Source organism: Chiloscyllium plagiosum, chromosome 29 (assembly GCF_004010195.1).
Source record: "Chiloscyllium plagiosum isolate BGI_BamShark_2017 chromosome 29, ASM401019v2, whole genome shotgun sequence".
Taxonomy (NCBI): Eukaryota; Metazoa; Chordata; class Chondrichthyes; order Orectolobiformes; family Hemiscylliidae; genus Chiloscyllium; species Chiloscyllium plagiosum.
Window position 1 is genome coordinate 72,134 of NC_057738.1, and position 20,200 is coordinate 92,333.

At 42.8% G+C, this 20,200-nt stretch overlaps 1 protein-coding gene across 5 annotated transcripts in view; it reads left to right on the forward strand.

Annotated features, from left to right (window-relative positions):
- Positions 1-20,200, forward strand: part of LOC122564312 (phosphatase and actin regulator 1-like) — a 314,771-nt gene that overhangs the window by 16,738 nt on the left and 277,833 nt on the right. The gene's annotated exons all lie outside the window — the stretch shown is intronic.

A 20,200-nucleotide genomic window follows, 5' to 3' on the forward strand; every position in this document is an offset into this window, starting at 1 on the left:
CCAACACCGCCCCCCCCGCCAATCCTGTCCAACGCTGCTCCTAGACCGCCCTCAACCCCATTCAACACTGCCCTCTCGCTCAACTCCCATCTGCGTCTTCATCCAACACCGCCAGCCCCCCGGGGTAACCGGAGTGCAGCGCGCACGCACACGCACACCTTTTTACTGCAACTTTTTGACAGGTTCCACCTTTACCCTGTACAGGTCAATGTTAAAGACATTATCTGGGGAAGGGGGAGGAGGGGGGGTTTAAGATACACCCTCTGTAGAACTCCAGGGAAAGCGTGGGGGGGAGAGAGAGAGCGGGCAGTCAGTCATTTGGAGACAGTGGCGGTAAACAATAGACACGATCAGTGTTGGAAACACGTCTTTGATGTAATGTTTCTATTGGGATCTTGAGATCTCTTTTGGATAATCAGGTATTCGGATAATTGATATTCCTATCTATTCTTTTGGGAAAGTTGTCTAAACGCAATTTTAAGTAAGCGTGGCTCATGTCTAACTTCATGAAGAACAGCCCCATTGCTAGCTTTGTTTACAAATCCTCTATCCAATGGTTTGAGTATTTATCCAGCTGTGAGAAATGTTGTATCATTTGTTTGAATTCCCCACAAAGACACATTGTCTCAGCAAATCTCAAAATCAGTACGACAGATGCTGCATTTTCCGTGACTTGGACCAGTTTGATGATTCCTTCATTTTCCAGCCTTTTGATTTCTGCCTCTACTTTTGCCCGTACACAAATGGCACTGAGGAGGCCTTGCAGAATCATGAAATTGCTTCCTGATTAACAAGAAAGGTGGCTTTGACTTGCCTGATAGTCCCTTAACCTTCCTGGAAGATGTCAGGGTATTTAGTCATTGAGGCATTCTCTCCGTGTCTGCGTGGGTTTCCTCCGGGTGCTCCGGTTTCCTCCCACAAATCCAAAGATGTGCCGGTCAGGTGAATTGGCCATGCTAAATTGCCCGTAGTGTTAGGTAATGGGTAAATGTAGGGGTGTGGGTGGTTTGCGCTTCAGCGGGTCGGTGTGGACTTGTTGGGCCGAAGGGCCTGTTTCTACACTGTAATGTAATCTAATCTAAAAAAAAAGATGTCAGGGTATTTAGTTATTGAGTCATATAGCATGGCAACAGACCTTTTCAGTCCAACCAGTCCATGGTGATCATAATCCCAACCTAAACTGAAGTCCCACCTACCTGTGCTTGGCCAATATCCCTCCAAAGATTTCTTATTCATGTACTCCTCCAAACGTCTTTTAAATGTTGTAACTATATCCACATTCACTACTTCCCCTGGAAGTTCATTCCACACGTGAACTGCTGTCTGTGTAAAAAGGTTGCCCCTCATATCTTTTTTAAAATCTTTTTCCTCTCACCTTAAAAATATGCATCCTAGTCTGGAAATCCCCAATTCTAGGGAAAAGGCACCTTATTTATAGCCCTCATAATTTTTAAATTTCTAGAAGTTCACCCCTCAACCTCCTACTCTCCAGCGAAAAACATCCAATCCTATCCAGTCTCTCGTTATAACTCAAAACCCCAGTCTCAGTAACATCCTTGTAAATATTTTTGAGCCCTTTCCACCTTAATAATATTTTTCCTACAGCATGACCAGATTTGTATGCAGTCTTTCAAATGTGGACTTCCCAATGTCTTGTACAGCCAAAACATTACAGCCCTACTCCTGTACTCAGTGGCCTGACTGAAGAAGGCAAGCATGCCAAATGCCTTGTTTATCACCCTGCCTACCCACAGTGATACCTCTTTCAAGGAACACTCAACCAAGTTTGTGAAATATGATTTCCCACTGACAAAACCGTGCTGACTATCCTTAATCAGTCCTTCCGTGAAGATCCTGTCTCAGAATCCCGACCAACAACGAACTCACGACTTAGTTCAGACTCACTATTTTATTGTATCCTTGCTTGTCTTAAATAATGACACACTAGCGCCCTTTAGTCTTTCAGCATCTTACCCGTGGCTATCAATGATACAAATATTTCTTGGGGGCCCACACTTTCTTCCTTAGCTTCCTACAATGTCCTGGGATACACTTGATCAGGTCCTGAGGATTTATCTACTATTAGGCATTTTGAAACCTCTGATCCCATCTCTTCTGTAATGTGGACTCTTTTCAAAACATGTATTTATTTCCCCACCTTCCCTAACTTCTATGTCTTTCTCCACAATAAATATGGGTGCTAAATATTTGTTTAGGATCTCACACATCTTTGGTTCCATAAATTTTTAGATTCCCTACAGTATGAAAACAGGCCCTTCAGCCCAACAAGTCCACACAACCCTCCAAAATGTATCCTCCCCAGACCCATTTTCCCTCTGTCTAATGGGCAGTTGACTATGAGCAATTCACCTGACCTGCACATCCTTGGATTGTGGGAGGAAACCGGAGCACTCAGAGGAAACCCACGCAGACACAGGGAGAATGCGCAAACTCCTCACAGTCGCCTGAGGCTGCAATCGAACCCGGTTCCTTGGCGCTGTGAGGCAACAGTGCTAACCACTGAGCCACCAATTTAAGTCAAACATGATAATGCTGTGGACACCTTTATCTAAACGGAAGAGAAGACAGGGAAGTGGGTGTGATCAGAGTGGTTTCTGTTCAGATGACTTTAGAGAGGAAACACACTTTGTAGATAGTCAGCATGGCTTTGTGAGGGGCAGGTCATGCCTCACAAGCCTTATTGAGTTCTTTGAGGATGTGACTAGACAAGTTGACGAAGGTTGAGCAGTAAATGTGGTATTTATGGATTTCAGTAAGGCATTTGATAAGATTTCCCATGTTCATTCAGAAAGTTAGGAGGTTACGGGATACAGGGAAATTTGGCTGACTGGATATAGAATTGGCTGGCTGAAAGAAGATAGCAAGTGGGAGTGAATGGAAAGTATTCTGCCTGGAGATCAGTGGTGAGTGGTGTCCTGCAGGGGTCTGTTCCTGGACCTCTGTTCTTTGTAGCTTTTTATAAATGACTTGGATGAAGAAGTAGAAGGATGGGTTAGTAAGTTTGCTGATGACACAAAGGTCAGTGTGGAGATCAGTGGTGAGTGGTGTCCTGTAGGGGTCTGTTCCTGGATCTCTGTTCTTTGTAGCTTTTTATAAATGACTTGGATGAAGAAGTGGAAGGATTGGTTAGTAAGTTTGCTGATGACACAAAGGTCAGTGGTATTGTAGAGGGCTATTGCAGACTACAATAAGACGTTGACAGGATGCAGAGCTGGGCTGAGAAGTGGCAGATGTAGTTCAATCTGGATAAATGCAAAATGATTCATTTTGGAAGGTGGAATTTGAATGCTGAATTCAGGATTAAAGACAGGATTCAGGATTAAAGGCAGTGTGGAGGAACAGTGGGATCTTGTGGACCACATACATTGATCCCTCAAAGTTGCCATCCAATTTGATTGGATTGTAAAGAAGATGTGTGGTGTTTTGGCTTTCATTAACGTGGTTTTACTGCAGCTCTATAAAACTATAAAACCCTTTGAATATTATGTCCAGTTCTGGTCGCCTCTTATAGGAAGGATGTAAAAGCTTCAGAGAGGAGCTTTACCAGGATGCTGCCTGGATTGGTGGACTTGTCTTACAAAGAGAGGTTGAGTGAGCTAGGGGTTTTCACACTGGAGAGAAGATGGAAGAGAGGTGAATTGATAGAGGTGTACAAGGTAATGAGAGGCATAGATAGAGTAAATAGCCAGAGACTTCTTCCCTGGGCAGAAATGGCTGTCACCAGGGGTCAAAATTTTAAGCTGAAGTGACGGTATAGGTGAGATGTCAGAGGTAGGTTCTTGGTGCGTGGAACATACTGCCAGCGGCAGAATCAGAGACATGAGGGACATTTAAACGACTGCTGGACAAGCACATGGAAGGCAGTAAATTGAGGGGTGTGTTGGTTAGATTGATCTTAGATTAAGATAAATGCTAGGCACAACGTCCTGGGCCAAAGGGCCTGTACTGTGCTCTATTGTTCTATGTTCTAAGACATGATAATAGTTCGGATGGACAGAGGCATGGGATGCTGTTTTATTGACAACTATGATGAAGGCAGATTTCAGACAATGTCAGAAAAGCAGAAATTATTTACGATGTTGGCTGATGATATCAACAAGGGAAGTTATTTGGTCTCCGGTTCAGTATGAATTGGATCAAGGCAACAGGAGATGGATTTTGTGGACCTCTCTATAAGGGCAAGAGAGGAAATAGGAAAGATAAAGATTAGCTCAATGCGCGATCAGGGACAAACTTTGCAGAAAGTGTGCCTCGAAAGGCAAGGGGAAGGAAGGGAGGCCGCTGAATAGGTGGTCTCTACCTTAGTGACAAAAATGCCAATGAACTCCTTGCATTTAATTTAGAGGTGAGAGTGAAAAAGACAGCACAGAGTGACTTAAGGAGTCAAAAGAGATTGGGGATTTTTTTTGTATCAAGGGGAATTCTGGAATAAGAAGTAGTTTTAATGGAGGAGCTATTACTCTATCACTGCAAAGTTAAAAATCACAACACCAGGTTATAGTCCAAAACATTTATTTGGAAGTACGAGCTTTCAGAACACTGCTCCTTCATCAGATAACTAGTGGGGCAGGATCATAAGACACAGAATGTATAGCAAAAGATCTCAGAGTCATGCAGTTAAAATGATATAATAGCAAAAGATCTCAGAGTCATGCAGTTAAAATGATATATTGAACAAACCTAGATTGCTGTTCAGTCTTTCATCTTTTAGAATGGGTTTCAGGTTTCGGTTCAATGATATATAAATCCCAGAACTACTTTTAAGTTACATTCTCACAATAATTAAGTGACATCTCAGCTCAGACAATATATTAAAGGTGTGAGGTTAGAGTCTGCCTGTATCACAATCTTGAGTCAGACTGGTTCTTTCAAAATTCCTACTTTCAAAGTAAGAATTTATAAAATGTTATATGGATTGACTGCCTGCAGGTTGTGTGCGTTTTAAGCAAAAATAGAATGTATCTGCAAATACAAATTCACCCCATAGACTTGTGTGTATGTGTGTGTGTACGTGTATGTGCACATCAGGGGGAGAGTGAGTGTGTCCGTGGGGATGAGAATGTGTTTGCATGTGTGCGTGCATGCATGTGACAGTAGAAGTTTGAGAGTGTGTGTATGTGTCTGAGAAAAAGCATGTTATGAGAAAGGATCTACGTGAGTGTGAGAGTATGTCAAGATGGTGTGTGTGCGAGTGTATAGTGTAGTGGGGTTGCCTGTAATCCATAGAATACCTACAGAATCCCATCAGTGTGGAATAGGCCCTTCAGGTCAACAAGTCCACACCAACCCTCCAAAGAATATCCCACCCAAACTCACTCCCCTACCCTATTACTCTACATTTACCCCTGACTAATGCACCTAAGCCATACATCCCTGAACACTATGGACAATTTAGCATGGCTAATTCACCTGACCTGCATATCTTTGGATTGTGGAAGGAAACCGGAGTACCCGGAGGAAACCCATGCAGACACTGGGGGAATGTGTAAACTCCACACAGAGACTGAAATTGAACCCAGGTCTCTGGCGCTGTGAGGCAGCAGTGCTAACTACTGAGCCACCGTGCTGCCCCTCATGTAGTGTGACATGAACCCAAGGTCCCCATGGCTACTAAACTTGGCTATCAGCCTCTGCTCGGCCACTTTGCATTGTTGCCTGTCCCGAAGTCCGCCTTGGAGGATGGTCACCCGAAGGTCCAAGGCCGAAGTGAAATACGGACAGACTTTAACCTCACACCTTTCTATTTATAAAACCTTAAATTATTTTGCATATTAATGAACTGAAACCTGAAACCCATTCTAAAAGATGAAAAGCTTAACAGCAATCCAGGTTTGTTTAATATATCATTTTAAGTGCATGACACTGCGATCTTTTCCGTTTAAATTTTGTGTCCTATGATCCTGCCCCACTAGTTATCTGATGAAGGAGCAGCGCTCTGAAAGCTTAGTACTTCCAAATAAACCTGTTGGACTATAATGGTCTGCTCCTCTTCCCCCGTCCCTGCTGAGCAACAGAGACAGACTCTGTGTCAGAGACCTGTGCCCCATTGCTTACCCCTGGTAAGTAGTCCCCCCAGCTGTATCCAAAACGGTATAGTAGTTGTTGAGGGGAATGGCCACAGAGGATCCCTCACTGCCTGCCAGTTCACTTTCTGTCTCCTGGTGGTAACCCATCTACTTTCTTTTTGTACTTGAGGTATGACTACCTCCCTATAACTCCTCTCAATAACCCCCACCACTTCCCAAATGATCCGAAGTTCATCCAGCTCCAGCTCCAGTTCCCTAACATGGTTTTCGAGGAGATGAAGTTGGGTGCATTTCCTATAGATGTAGTCAGCACGAACACTAGTGGTGACCCTACCTCCCACATTCTGCAGGAGGAACATTCAACTGCCCTAACCTCCATTCCTATTATTCTAAATTCCCAGTGAGACTACTGAAAACTAGAAAAAGCAACTCATCCATTTACCTTTCGGTGCATAGAACCTTTTTTTGGTTAGAGGAGGAGAACGGGTGGGAGACACTACCCAAGTAGTGTTTTGGATAAAGCAACTGCCCAAATATAAAGCCTCACTTACCAAGCAGACCCGTGTCCGCTCCTGTTCAGCGTGAGCTCCGCCTATACACAAAGCAAGTTTATATACTTTGAATTTACCTTCCCTTCAAGCCTCTGGTCCTCTCTGTTGCTCCTCCCACTTCAACTGCCACTGGAAAAGAAATACTACTAGTGGTTTCGACAATGTAGATAGAAGGAGATTATTTCCAATAGTTGAAGGATTGAAAATGAGGGTGTATAGATCCAAGACCATGAAATGATAAGAAATAGGTGCAAAAGTAGGTCACTTGTTCCCATTGAGTCTGCTGCACCATCCATTCTGATAATGACAATCTTGATTATCTAATATGATCATCCTCAGCTCCACTTTCCTGTTTCTTTTCCCCACATAAACCCTGATTCTCTTATTGAAATGAAATCTGCCCATCTCACACTTAAAGTAGTTCATGCACCAGCCTTGATAGCTCTCTATGGTAAGGAATTCGACAGATTCACTGCCTTTTAAGAGAAGCAATTTCTCCTCATACTTGCCTTAAATAAGCAACCCCTTTGTCTGAGATTATGACTTGTAGTCTTAAACTTGTAGAAGGGGAAACTACTTATCAGCATCTACCCTGTTAAGGTTCCTAAGAATATAAATGCCATCCTTAGATATGGAGAGCCAAAAATATGTGCAGTGCTCCAAGTATGATTTTAACAGCACCCTATTCAGTTGTACCAGAGAATTGTTATTCTTGTATCCCAGGCCCCTTGCAATGAAGTTCAAATGCTATTTGCCCAAAACACTGGGCTGGATGTTAGAAATGCTTCCTCAACCATTCTGGGAAGAGGATGTGGTATAGGTGGGACAAAATGGAGCTGGGTCAGTAGCTTACTGATGTAGCTCCAACGTTATAATCAGGTGGTTGGATTGCCAGGCTGATGGTTCACAAACCTGCCTCCATATTGGGGCACTGGCCCAGTTTTAATAATAAATTTGAGATACGCAAATCCTCAGCTGTCAGACCCTCAGCTCACATCTATCCAATGCTCCCCTTTATGTCCACTCATACATCGCATGCCATTTTTCCCATGATCTTTTTTTAATTCATTCACTCACTCATGGGATGTGGCCGTCACTGGCTGGGCCAGTATTTATTATCCGTCCCTAGTCACCTTTGAGAGATAATGGTGAGCTGCTGTCTTGAATTGCTGCAGTTCATTTGGTGTGGGTACACTCACAGTGCAGTTAAGTTAGAATTCCAGGATTTTGGCTAGCAACAGTGAAGGCATAGAACATAGAAAAATACAGCGCAGTACAGGCCCTTTGGCCCTCAATGTTGCGCCGATCCAAGCCCACCTAACCTACACTAGACCACTATCCTCCATATGCCTATCCAATGCCTGTTTAAATGCCCATAAAGAGGGAGAGTCCACCACTGCTACTGGCAGGGCATTCCATGAACTCACGACTCGCTGAGTAAAGAATCTACCCCTAACATCTGTCCTATACCTACCACCCCTTAACTTAAAGCTATGCCCCCTTGTAATAGCTGACTCCATACGTGGAAAAAGATTCTCACTGTCGACCCTATCTAAACCCCTAATCATCTTGTACACCTCAATCAAGTCACCCGTAAACCTTCTTTTCTCTAGTGAAAACAGCCCCAGGTGCCTCAGTCTTTCCTCATACGATTTTTCTTCCATACCAGGCAACATCCTGGTAAACCTCCTCTGCACCCGTTCCAGTGCCTCCACCTCCTTCCTATAGTATGGCGACCAAAACTGCACACAATATTCCAGATGCGGCCGCACCAGAGTCTTATACAACTGCATCATGACCTCAGGATTCCGGAACTCAATTCCTCTACCAATAAAAGCCAGTACGCCATATGCCTTCCTCACCGCACTATTTACCTGGGTGGCAACTTTCAGAGATCTGTGTACATGGACACCAAGATCCCTCTGCTCATCCACACTACCAAGTATCCGACCATTAGCCCAGTACCCCATCTTTTTGTTATTCTTCCCAAAGTGAATCACCTCACACTTAGCTACATTGTATTCCATTTGCCACCTTTCTGCCCAGCTCTGCAGCTTCTCTATATCCTGCTGTAACCTGCCACATCCTTCCTCACTGTCAACAACTCCTCCGACTTTCGTATCATCCGCAAACTTGCTTACCCAACCTTCTAACCCCTCTTCCATGTCATTTATAAAAATGACAAACAGCAATGGTCCCAAAACAGATCCTTGCGGAACACCGCTAGTGACGGCACTCCATGAAGAAACTTTGCCATCAACTACTACCCTCTGTCTTCTTCCATCCAGCCAATTCCTAATCCAAACCTCCAACTCACCCTCAATGCCATATCTCCGTATTTTCTGCAGTAGCCTACAATGGGTAACCTTATCGAACGCCTTACTAAGATCCATTTATACCACATCTACCGCTTTCCCCTCATCAACCTCCTTCGTCACCTTTTCGAAGAATTCAATAAGGTTTGTGAGGCACGACCTGCCCTTCACAAAACCATGTTGACTATCCTTGATCACATTATTCCTATCCAGATGTTCATAAATCCTATCCCTTACAATTCTCTCTAAGATTTTGCCCACAACAGAAGTGAGACTCACCAGCCTATAGTTACTAGGGTTATCTCTACTCCCCTTCTTGAATAAGGGAACCACATTTGCTATCCTCCAGTCTTCTGGCACTATTCCTGTAGACAACGAGGACATAAAAATCAAGGCCAATGGCTCTGCAATCTCCTCCCTTGCTTCCCAGCGAATCCTAGGATAAATGCCTAGGCCCAGGGGACTTATCTATTTTCACCCTTTCCAGAATTTCCAACACCGCTTCCCTACATACCTCAAAGCCATCCATTCTAATTAATTGTGACTCAATATTCACATCGGCATAGTGATGTACATCAAGTCTGGACGGTGAGTGGCTTGGAGAAGCACAGGTGATGGTGTTCACATGTATCTGCTGCCGTTGTTCTTTTAAATGGAAATGGTCATGAATTTGGAAGGTGTTCTCTGACGAGCCTTAGTGAAATTCTGTAGATGGTGCATACAAGACGCACTGCAGAAATTCACCAAGGTTTCTTCGATAGAAGCTTCTAAGCTGACCTTTTCTTAACAAATCCATTCTCTGTATTCCTGATTGATCTGTATCTCGCCAAGTGTGGATATATTCACAGGCATCAGACTGACATGCCTATAATTTCCTGTTCTATCCTTTCTTCCCTTTTTTGATAATGGAAAATTGTCAATAGTTCTGCAGCCCTCTGGCACCTCATCTGTGACTGGAGAGGATTTAAAAATTGCTGCCAGATGCCTGATATCTCCTTCCTTGCCTCCCACAACAATCTGGGTTACATTTCATATTCAACATTCACTCCTTCCTCTATCAATTCACATTGCCAACTGTGTATATCAGTTATAAATATACTGCAACCTACCTCGACTTCTTCTACAGCATCTTCTAAATAGATGACCTCTATCACTTAGAAGGACAAGTGTATAAAATGCAAGGAACATAACCACTTGCAGGTTTTTCCGAATCTACACACCATTGAATCATGGAATATATTATTATTCTTTCTTCATTGTCGGTAGGTAAAAATCCTGAACTCCCTACCTTAACAGCCCTGTTAGCGTAACTGTACCACATGGACTGCAGTGTTTTAAAGAAGCAGCTCACCAGAAGCTTCTCAAAGACAATTAGGGACGATTGATAAATACTCGTCTAACTAGTGACCCCCACATGTCGGTGGACAAATTTATAAAAATCCTTTCTTCAAAACTCTTGAAAACCATGGATGGATCTTTTTGGCATAGTTGTTTTTAATAGAAGATAGTTTTATTAAATACTTCCCATTTTTTAAATCTCACCATACCCTTCAAACTATTTATCCAAATCACATTAGAATAGATTGGATACCCTACAGTATCCGACCCTCCGAAGTGCAACCCACCCAGACCCGTTCCCCCCACCTTATATTTAACCCTGACTAATGCACCTAACACAATGGGCACTTTAGCATGGCCATTTCACCTGGCCTGCCCATTTTTGGATTGTGGGAGGAAACTAGAGCATCCAGAGGAAACCCACGCAGACACGGAGAGAATGTGCAAACTCCACATAGACAGTCGCCCAAGGCAGGAATCGAACCCGGGTCCCTGGCGCTGTGAGGTAGCAGTGCTAACCACTGAGCCACCATGCTGCCCAAAGTTAGTTATCTGTCCCCTCATACCGGTGTAATTGACATTGTTTAAGTTTAACGTTTTTGTTTCTGGGTCAAGTGTGCAATTCTCAGACTTGGCATACAATTCAGTTGCATTTTGATCTCTTTTACCCATAGGATCTTTTTCTCTGAGGTTTCTAATTACCTCAGCCACATTACACAATGCCACATTTAAAATAATGTTTTTTTTTCTTCTTGGTTCTATAATCTATTGTTCATGCAAACTGTTGTAAAAATATCTTGTGAACTCATCTTCAAGACCACCTTGACAAGTAGAATTTCTCCAGCCTGTATGAAGACTATTTTGGTTTTTTTGTTACATATTCTCATGAATTTTTGCTGAATTCTGTCTTCAGTGTTAAAACTGTTCGATGATGTCAATAACCTATCCCCATCAATATTATTTACCCTTACTATTCCTGATTCCTGCCATTACTGATTCTACTTCTGACTTCTGAGCCAAAATCCTTTCCTGCACAAGTGTCCTTATAACATCTTTTATTTTCTATCTCTCCTTCTTTCCTGTTCTACCTGTCATTTTTTGAAATGTTGTGCAATACAGAATATTTCTTTCTCAGCCTTGGTCATCTTTCAGTTTTACAGTGAAGTAACAGGAGTGGAAGTAGGTAATGTCAGGCAACCAGGGATGTCATTCCTGACACATTCCCATCATGAGTGAGGTTTCGAAGGAATGGTTGTGCAAACAGATTGCAGCTGTCAAGTAATTTAAATAATCAAACCCCAATTTTGAATGATTTTCCAACACTTTGACAGTGGTGGAGCTATCTCCTACTGTATGGGGAGGCCTCCAGCTCCTTGAATATAACCTCCCTGCACAAAATTTCAATGCTGATCTATCAGTTCCATTAGATATCATTGTGCATACTAACTCGCCTTATCTATCGTTTAACCCAATCTGTTTTGGTGAAATTGATTAAGGAATTTTGATTGAAGGCCTTTTTCAGAAAGAGTAGCACCTGCAAATACATCTGAATTAATTTTGGCAAACAGCGTCAGCTTGATAACATTGATCTGCCTTCTCCCTTTCAGGGTGTTGGTACATTTTGAATTACTATGTTAGGTAGTAATAACAACTAGCCGTTTTAAAAAACAAAATTCCTCTGAGCTGACTCCATTAATTCTTGTAATGCATTGGTGCATTTGGTATACTCTGGGTCAATTTTAACCACCAACACACTTCCCCTTTTCCCCAACCGCTATTCCTCACATTTAACAAGAGCAGAATATAAAATTTCCCAGCAGCCTGATATCTCTTGGCCTAGCATGGAGCCCTCTCGTCCCAGTGAGGCAATGTCCCAGGCCCGTGGAGTCTCTTATCCAAGTGTGGTCACCTTCTGGTGGTACATGGTGGCCTCTCGTCCTGGCATGACCTCAGCATGGACTTCCAGTCTCAAGGTGATTTCCTGGCCTTGTGAATACTGAGATGAAACCTGACATGGTCTGGAGTTTAGGCCCGGTGAAGCATAGACTAGGTAGGAAGATGATTATTCTAAACTTTTTTTTTCACCATTTTATAATTTGTTCCTAAAATCTGCAATGCTGCACTCTTTACTTCTCTATTATTGTAAGAACTGTAACTGAAGAAGCTGTACCTTGGGATCTTTGTACTTAAATTGACACCATAAGTGGTGATTTGTACACTTTTCACTGTACTCATTTGAGTCCATGTTGACAATAAAACTGATTTAATTCATATGCTAAAGTAGCGACAAATAGTTGCAATATGAGCACTACCACAGATAAATAGCTTAAGCACTTACTACTCTTTGCTCACCACAAAACACAAGATATGTGAATTTTAACCAATCCCTGAAATCTGTGTGGTTGAATGGGTCAGACATACAAATCTATCACTGTCCCATTCCTTTTTCATTTTGCCTGGACCAACTGGAGTAATGCATGTTCTCAAGAACTCAATAGAAAGAGAAATCTTCTGACTTCGCTACTAAAGAATTGTGATCTTATACATTTTGGTAGCCAGGGGTGTGATAAATAAAAAGAAAATGTTACTCAAATTAGACTTTTAGAATAACTTCAATAGTTTTTTCAAATTTATAGATGCTTCAATGACACTCCTTAAGACCACCACCTCTACTGCATCTGCATATTCCCATCAACCTACAATGGATTGAGATCTGTTTCTTTCTATAATAATGTAATCCGAGTTGGAGGACGGGAAAAATTTCTGGCTGTAACAGCTGCTCCTTTTTTTTTGAGGTATTTTAGGTGTTGGAGGTGATTTCCTCGAATTCCAGGAGCAGCAATTACTGTTTTATATACTGTTGTATTGTTTTGGAACTTTGGAGAAAAATGTCAAACAAACAGCAGTATTAAAAGGGAGAAGTAAAGACAAAGGAAGCACATGGTGAGGTCATTGCAGGAGAGAGAGAGAGAGAGAGAGAGAGAGAGAGAAAAACCTGCACAGTTACTACCTTTCCTGTTTTAATTCATGTATCACTGGACATCGGAGTGCATCTGGGAAAATTAACAAACGGTGAAATTCACAACTGATCTTGGAGGAACTGTTGGGCGAAGTTCACAGTACAGAATCAGAGAAGTTAATCGTTGTTTTAAGTGTGGCCAACAGAGAATCAGCAGTAGTGAGTAGAGTGGGTTCTTTCTTGATTATATGTTTTTGGAGATATGTGCCTTGATTAAACTTAAAATATAAGCCGTAACTTTTAATTTAACCTGGGGCAGTGTTTGTAGAGGAATAGAGCTGAAAATGTGTTGCTGGAAAAGCGCAGCAGGTCAGGCAGCATCCAGGGAACAGGAGAATCGACGTTTCGGGCATAAGCCCTTCTTCAGCCCTTTGTAGAGGAATAAGACGGTGTTATTTTCTGTGTCTGTAGATTGTGAAGGAGCAAGAATGGCCTTTAATAGAGTGATATGAACTTCATAAATGCAAATCCTATCAGATCAAATGGATGGGTTAGACAGGCAGTTAGAAGCAATGACGAATGTGCAACAGCAACAGTATGTGATGGATGGCAGTTATAGGAAGGGGGGAAAGTCTCAGATACAGTCACATAGATGAGTTAACTCCAGGACAGGCAAGAGAGGTAGGCAGCTAATGCAGGAGTCTTTTGTGGATAAATCCACAAAAGGGAGTAGGGGGTTGGACCCAGGGTGATAGTGAGGAAAGAAATCAATCTGAGACTGGTACAGTTGAGAAAAGAAGTGAGTCAAACAAAGCAGAGAACAAGGTAGGACTGATAAATTAAACTGCATTTATTTCAATGCAAGGGACCTAACTGGGAAGGCAGATGAACTCAGGGCAAGGTTAGGAACATGGGACTAGGATATCATAGCAATTACAGAAACATGGCTCAAGGATGGGCAGGACTGGCAGCTTAATGTTCCAAGAAACAAATGCTACGTGAAGGATAGAAAGGGAAGCAAGAGAGGAGGGGAGAGTGGCATTTTTCATCAGGGATAGCATTATAGCTGTGCTGAGGGAGGATATTCCCCGAAATACATCCAGGGAAGTTATTTGGGTGGAACTGAGAAATAAGAAAGGGATGATCACCTTATTGGGATTGTATTATAGACCTCCTAATAGTCAGAGGGAAATTGAGAAACAAACTTGTAAGGGGATCTCAGCTATCTGTAAGAATAATAGGGTGGTTATGGTCGGGGATTTTAACTTTCCAAACAACACTGGAACTGTCATAATGTTAAGGGTTTGGATGGAGAGGAATTTGTTAAGTGTGTACAAGACAATTTTCTGATTCAGTATGTTGATGTACCTACTAGAGAAGGTGCAAAACCTGACCTACTCTTGGAAAATAAGGCAGGGCAGGTGACTGAGGTATTAGTGGGGGAGCACTTTGGGGCCACTGACCATAATTCTATGAGATTTAAAATAATGATGGAAATGAATGGACCAGATCTAAAAGTTGAAGTTCTAAATTGGAGAAAGGCCAATTTTGACGGTATTAGGCAAGAAAGTTCAAAAGCTAATTGGGGGCAGATGTTTGCAGGTAAAGGGGCGACTGGAAAATGGGAAGCCTTCAGGAATGAGATAACGAGAATTCTCAGAAAGTATATTCCTGTCAGGGTGAAAGGGAAGGCTGGTAGGTATAGGGAATGCTGGATGACTAAAGAAATTGAGAGTTTGGTTAAGAAAAAGAAGGAAGCATATTGACAAGATAGATCGAGTGAATCCTTAGAAGAGTATAAAGGAAGTAGGAATATATCTGGAGGGCAAAAAGAGGAGACATGAGATAGCTTTGGCAAATAGAATTAAGGAGAATCCAAAGGGTTTTTAAAAATACATTAAGGACAACAGGGTAACTAGGGATAGAGTAGGCCCCTCCGAGATCAGCAAGGTGGCCTTTGTGTGGAGCCGCAGAAAATGGGGGAGATACTAAATGAATATTTTGCATCAGTATTACTGTGGAAAAGGATATGGATGATATAGACTGTAAGGAAGTAGATGATGACATCTTGCAAAATGTCCATATAACAGAGGAGGAAGTGCTGGATGTCTTGAAACGGGTAAAGGTGGATAAATCCCCAGGACCTGATCAGGTGTACCCTAGAACTCTGGGGAAGCTAGAGAAGTGATTGCTGGGCCTCTTGCTGAGATATTTGCATCATCGATAGTCACAGGTGAGGTGCCGGAAGACTGGAGGTTGGCAAACGTGGTGCCTCTGTTTAAAAAGGTCGGTAAGGACAAGCCAGGGAACTATAGACCAGTGAGCCTGATGTCGGTGGTGGGCAGGTTGTTGGAGGGAATCCTGAGGGACAGGATGTACATGTATTTGGAAAGGCAAGGACTGATTAGGGATAGTCAACATGGCTTTGTGCATGGGAAATTATGTCTCACAAACTTGATTGAGTTTTTTGAGGAAGGAACAAAGAGGATTGATGAGGACAGAGCGGTAGATGTGATCTATATGGACTTCAGTAATGCATTCGACAAGGTTCCCGATGGGAGACTGATAAGCAAGGTTAGATCTCACGGAATACATGGAGAACTAGCCATTTGGATACAGAACTGGCTCAAAGGTAGAAAACAGAGGGTGGTGGTGGAGGGTTGTTTTTCAGACTGGAGGTCTGTGACCAGTGGAGTGCCACAAGGATTGGTGCTGGGTCCTCTACTTTTTGTCATTTACATAAATGATTTGCATGTGAGCATAAGAGGTACATTTAGTAAGTTTGCAGATGACACCAAAATTGGAGGTGTAGTGGACAGTGAAGAGAGTTACCTCCGATTACAATAGGATCTGGACCCGATGGGCCAATGGGCTGAGAAGTGGCAGATGGAGTTTAATTCAGATAAGTGCGAGGTCTTGCATTTTGGGAAAGCAAATCTTAGCAGGACTTCTACACTTAATTAGACTAGATTATTTACAGTGTGGAAACAGGCCCTACATTTACCCCTGCACCTAACACTACGGGCAATTTAGCATGGCCAATTCACCTGACCTGCACATTTTTGGACTGTGGGAGGAAACCGGAGCACCCGGAGGAAACCCAAGCAGACACGGGGAGAATGTGCAAACTCCACACAGTCAGTTGCCTGAGGCTGGAATTGAACCCGGGTCTCTGGCGCTGTGAGGCGACAGTGCTAACCACTGTGCCACTGTGCTGCCCAGCATGCAAGATCTGTGAACAAGGGGAAAAGTATCCATTGTATGAGCCCAGTTAACAAAGTTAAGACCACCTATTGTATAACAGTAAAAATTAGATTCCCTACAGTGTGGAAACAGGCCCTTCGGCCCAATCAGTCCACACCTACTCTCCGAACACCCAGACACATTTCCCTCTGACTAACGCACCTAACAGTATGGGCAATTTAGCACAGTCAATTCACCTGACCTGCACATCTTTGGACTGTGGGAGGAAACCGGAGCACCCAGAGGAAACCCACGCAGACACGGGGAGAATGTGCAAATTCCACACAGACAGTTGCTCGAGGCTGGAATCGAACCTGGGACCCTGGTGCTGTGAGGCAGCAGTGCTAACCACTGAGCCACCGTATCACCAAAGGACCTTAATGGTAAGGTCCTAGGGAGTGTTGCTGAACAAAGAGACCTTGGAGTGCAGGTTCATAGCACCTTGAAAGTGGAGTCGTAGGTAGATAAGATAGTGAAGAAAGCGTTTGATATGCTTTCCTTTATTGGTCAGAGTATTGAGTACAGGAGTTGGGAGGTCATGTTGCGGCTGTACAGCTCATTGGTTAGGCCACTGTTGGAATATTGCATGCAATTCTGGTCTCCTTCCTATTGGAAAGATGTTATGAAACCTTAAAGGGTTCAGAAAGATTTACAAGGATGTTGCCAGGGTTGGAGGATTTGAGCTATAAGGAGAGGTTGAATAGGCTTGAGCTGTTTTCCCTGGAATGTCAGAGACTGATGGGTGACCTTATAGAGGTTTACAAAATTATGAGGGGCATGGATAGGGTAAATAGTCAAAGTCTTTTCTCTGGGGTCAGGGAGTCCAGAACTAGAGGGTGAGAGGGGCAACGTTTTCACATGGTGGGTGGGGGGAGGTACGTGTATGGAATGAGCTGCTGGAGGAGGTGGTGGGGGCTGGTACAATTCCAACATTTAAGAGGCATTTGGATGTGTATATGAATAGGAAGGGTTTGAGGGATATGGGGCGGGTGCTGGCAGGTGGGACTAGATTGGGTTGGGATATCTGGTCGGCATGGACGGGTTGGACTGAAGGGTCTGTTTCCATTCTGTACATCTCTATGACTCTATAACTGACCTGAGTCTTGCCAGGCAGAACAACAATTACCATTTAAGTTCCCAATTAAAATTGCTATTACCATTAAAAGTAATCCTTTATCAATTATCATGTAGAAAAACAATCACCTGCAATGCCCCTTTGGGCCATAGAGTACAAAAGCAAAAAATGTTGAACTTGCATAAGATACTTATTAGACCTCAGCTGGAGTATTGTGTACAGCTCTGGGTGGCACATTACAGGAAGGATGTGATCGCAATGGAGCGAGTGCAGAAGCTGTTTACAAAAATGGTTCAGAGATGAAGAACTTCAGCTATGAGGACAAATTGAGGAACCTAATACTGTTCCCCCTGAGAAGAAGGTTGAGAGAAGATCTGATAGAAGTTTTCAAAATCATAAGTGTATTGTATAGATTGTATAGGGAGAAACAGTTTCCACTCAAAAAGGAGCAAGAACAAGAGGAAGATTGAAAGTGACCACATAAGTAGATTGAGTCATAGATTTCTACAGCATGGAGAGAATCCATTTGGCCCGAACTGGTCCATGCCAACCAAATTGTCCATCTACGCTAACCCCATTTCCCTGCACTTGGCCCAAAAAAAACCTTTCCTCTTCATGTATTTGTCCAAATGCCTCTTAAATGATTTTAACGTACTTGCCTCAACCACTTCTACTAGCACCTCATTCCATATGCATACCCTCTCCGTGTAAAAGTGTTTCCCCTCCGGTTTTCAGGTTGGTAATGAAGACGCATGGCACGCTTGCCTTTACTGGTTAGGAAATTGAGCGTAAGAGTCAGGAGGCCATGTTGCAGTTTTAGAAGAATTTTGTTAGGCCTTCAATTCTGGTCACCACATCACCAGGAAGGATGTGGAGACTTTGGAGAGGATGCAGAAGAAGCTTACTAGGATGCTGACCAGATTAGACGGTATGACCTAAAAGGAAAGGCCAGAAAAGCCCATGTATTGTGTACAATTCTGGTCGTCCCATTACAGGAAGGATGTGGAAGCATTGGAAAAGGCTCTGAGGAGATTTACCAGGATGTTGCCTGGTCTGGAGGGATGGTCTTATGAGGAAAGGCTGAGAGACTTGAACCTGTTCCCATTCGAAAGAAGGCGGCTAAGGGGAGATTTGATAGAGACATGCAAGATGACCAGAAGATTAGGTAGGGTAGTCAGTGAAAGACTTTTTCCGAAGATGATGACGTCAGCTTGTACGAGAGGGCATAATTTGAGGGGGTGATAGATTTAAGACAGATGTTAGAGGCAGGTTCTTTATGCAGAGAGTGGTGAGGGCATGGAATGCCCTACCTGCTAATGTAGTCAACTCAGCCACATTAGGGAGATTTAAACTATCCTTAGATAGGCACATGGATGATTTTGGGATAGTGTACGGGGACGAGCTGAGAATAGCAACATCGAGGACCGAAGGGCCTGTTCTGCACTGTATTGTTCTATGTTCTATGTTTTATGTTGTTTTCTTTGAAATGATGGAGGCTGAGGGGAGACTTGTTAGAAGTTTATGAAATTATGAAATGCATAAGTAGGGTTGATGCTCAGAATCTTTTCACCAGAGTTGAAATGTCTAATACTAGGGGGCATGCATTTAAGGTGAGAGAAGGAAAGTTCAAAAGAGATCTGTGGGGCAAGTTTTTTTACAAAGACATGGTAGAAGTGTGGAAGCACTTCCAGGTGTAGTGGTGGAGGCAAATATGTTAGGAACATTTAAGAAACTTTTAGATAAGCACATGCAAGGATTGGAGAGATATGGACCAAAGGCAGGCAAAAGGGATTAGTATAATTTGACATCATATTTGTATAATTTGACATCATGTTTGGCATGACATTGTAGGCCAAAGGGCCCATTCTTGTGCGGTATAAGCCTATGTTCTATGTATAAAGGTATGGGGAAAAGTGGGAGCACTATGTAATGATGCTCATTTACTGAGCAGGTGCTGGCTTAATGACCTGAATGGCAGTCTCCTAAACCGTAAAAATACTGTGATTCTGAAAGTGTGTCATGGCCTCATCATGTAGCTAACTCAGGATATGAGTTTTCTCAGTGACTTAATTTCAGTTGTAATACTTTTAAGATGTACAGTTCTCGGCAACCGGAAACAACAATCATTACAGTTTTCGATAAAAAGAAATAATAGAATGCAAATGCAGTGATATCTTAAGTAATGAGATTCAATCTGTCTCTTTCTTGTCTCTCAAGTAGACTAATAACAGAGTACCATACATACTTATGAAGAGACAGAAATATGGGCAGGGCGATAGGAAGACAGTTTATAGAAAAGGCATGATTTGGAGATGCCAGTGTTGGACTGGGTGTACAAAGTTAAAAATCTCACAACACCAGGTTATAGACCCAACAGGTTTAATTGGAAGTGCACTAGCTTTTGGAGCGATGCTCCTTCATCAGGTGGTAGTGGAGGGCTCAATCCTAACACACAGAATTTATAGCAAAAATTTACAGTGTGGTGTAATTGAAATTATACATTGAAAAATTGATTGTCTGTTAAACCTGATGAAAGGCGACAGATTACAAGAGCTCTAGATAGACAAAGTTCACTGTGAACTGGTAATAAGCATGACAGAATTTGTTTCATATTGTAGGCTGCGAGCTTTATTGGGAAAATCCAATAACAATTAACATTTGAAACATTAATG